General features: G+C 37.8%; 1 protein-coding gene across 1 annotated transcript in view; it reads right to left on the bottom strand.

The window, feature by feature from the left end:
• LOC113231031 overlaps window positions 1-2,286 on the bottom strand; it is a 13,301-nt gene that overhangs the window by 2,441 nt on the left and 8,574 nt on the right. The window lies entirely within an intron of this gene.

Raw genomic sequence — 2,286 nt, 5'->3', positions numbered from 1 at the left:
GCGTGCGTGCGTGCGTGCGTGCGTGCGTGCGTGCGTGCGTGCGTGCGTGTGTGTGTATGTGGTAAATGTTTGTGAGTAGAGAGAGGGTTTTGTATACTAATAACTTAGGCTTTAAAATAAGAAGTTCCTCAACTTCATCGTAAGTACGTCCTAACAACCATCTCGTGATTAACGCTCTTGCTTCATGTTTAGTGAGGAGTAAAATGTTTAATTTATTATGAAAAAAATTATAAAGACGACTACCTCTGTAGTAGAAGAATCTTTGCGCAAACGAAGTTCTAGCGCAATTGTGTTCAGAACTAGTAAAGAGTCTTCGATTGGTACACACAGAAAAATTTCTAGAAGGTAGAGTGATTGAGTGTTGACGCATTAAAGTCAGAAGCAGGTACAATTGCCGTACAGATAGTACGTTCGCTTCCGGATATAGTTGCGATGTGGGGAAAAAGTCGGGGTATTAGGAGTGCAACCTTCAGCAAACATCTTGGTGCTCGTTCCAATATTATTAGATTGTTTTTAGTAGTCCCCCCAAGACGTAATGCAATAGGTAATTACGGATTGTACTAGCGCTCGATATACATTTCGCATAGTTTTGCTGTCAGTGACTTGTCTAAGGTGTTTAAAAATGTAAATGAGTTTCCGAATTCTTTGAGACAAATTTTGAATATGTAAATAGAAAGAGAGATTATTATCAATAGTGATCCCAAGATAGCGTATGGTTTGTGTTTTGTCAATACTTTTACAGTTGCAGGCAGTAGTTGGGGGAAATGAGCATGTATATATGTTGTGGTTTAAATAAGAAGAAGACTTGGTGTTCCGAATACAAAAAGTTATATATTTCGTTTTAGTTACATTGAGCGTTAGAGAGTTTGCTGCTAGCCAGTGACTGACTACATTTAATCCTTGCTGGGCAGATGCGAACACACTATTCCAGGAGTCACCATAGAATGTAAGTGTTGTGTCATCCGCATAAGCAATTATTTTACAATTTGGTAGTTGGAGTTTACAGATCTCATTTACATAGCATAAAAAGAGGGTTGGGCCAACAATACTACCTTGCACACCTGGGACACCATGTGTAATATGGAGGTCATCACTGAGGTAGTCACCAAGTTTGACACGCTGAGTTCGATTTGTCAAGTATTCCGTCAATAATTTTAATGGTGTTCCTCTAATGCCAATATTTTCCAGTTTCCCTATCAGGTTTGGAATTGAGACCGTATCGAAGGCCTTTGCAAAGTCAATGAAAATAGTAATACACTTCTTGCCACTGTCAAGCTTTTTAACTAAAAAAATCTGTAAAATCATGAACCGCATCATCCGCAGATATGTTTTTCCTAAAGCCATATTGAGCCTTCGCAAGAATGTGTTTGGTTTCAAAGTAGTTGACAAGTCTGTTATTGATAACACGCTCAAAGATTTTAGACAAGGAAGTAAGTATGGAGATGGGTCTATAGTTGTTGACCACGCATCTATCCCCGGCCTTGTAAATCGGATGAACAATGGATTTTTTGAAGGCATTGGGAAAAGTACCAAAGTAGTAAGTAGTAAGGCGATTAAGCAGCGGTTTATGAGATTGGTGAGTACTGGAGTAATATAGTGTGAAATCTTTTTAAAAGCCTTCGTCGGAATACCGTCCCACCCTGGAGAACAATCAGTTTTAACAACTTCAAGGAAAACAAACGAATGCAAGGGTATACATTCAGTATTCCAGTAATTTTTGAAGGGAGTGATGTTAGTCGGAATATTATCGGCAAGCTGCTTACTTACATCGGCAAAAAATCTATTTGTTGCATTAGTGGAAGATTGCGGTGAATCACCAGATGCGAGTAGTTCGTGAGGGAATTCTTTCTGCTTTTGTGTATTGGTAAAGGATTATATGGCAGTCCATAGTTTTTTAGAGTTATTTTTAGCCATAACTAGTTGATCCCGTTCATATTGAAGTTTCAACTTTTTAAGGAGGCTGTTGCAAAAATTTATATACCTCTTATATGTTAACTTAAGAGTTTCGTTGTTAGGGTACATTCTTAAATTTTTATGCATAGAATCGCTATAACAACAATTTAAAAACAAAAAACTATACAATAACAATTTAAAAGTTCCAGTATTACAAATCAATAGGGTATTTTTATAGAGCACTACAAATTTTCATACAATATGCAAATCAATCTGCAAACGTGGTGGGTGCGTGGCGCGACAGAGGCGCCGCAGCTGCGTTTTCTAAATATTATATGAAAATTAGTGGCGCAGCTGCAGCGCTTTTGCAGGCGTCTTTTTTTTTTTTTTTTT

The sequence above is a fragment of the Hyposmocoma kahamanoa genome, unplaced genomic scaffold, assembly GCF_003589595.1.
Source record: "Hyposmocoma kahamanoa isolate Upper Pololo Valley unplaced genomic scaffold, ASM358959v1 64, whole genome shotgun sequence".
Lineage (NCBI taxonomy): Eukaryota > Metazoa > Arthropoda > Insecta > Lepidoptera > Cosmopterigidae > Hyposmocoma > Hyposmocoma kahamanoa.
Note: the sequence above shows the minus strand (reverse complement) of the source record. Positions and strands in the feature narration are given on the sequence as shown.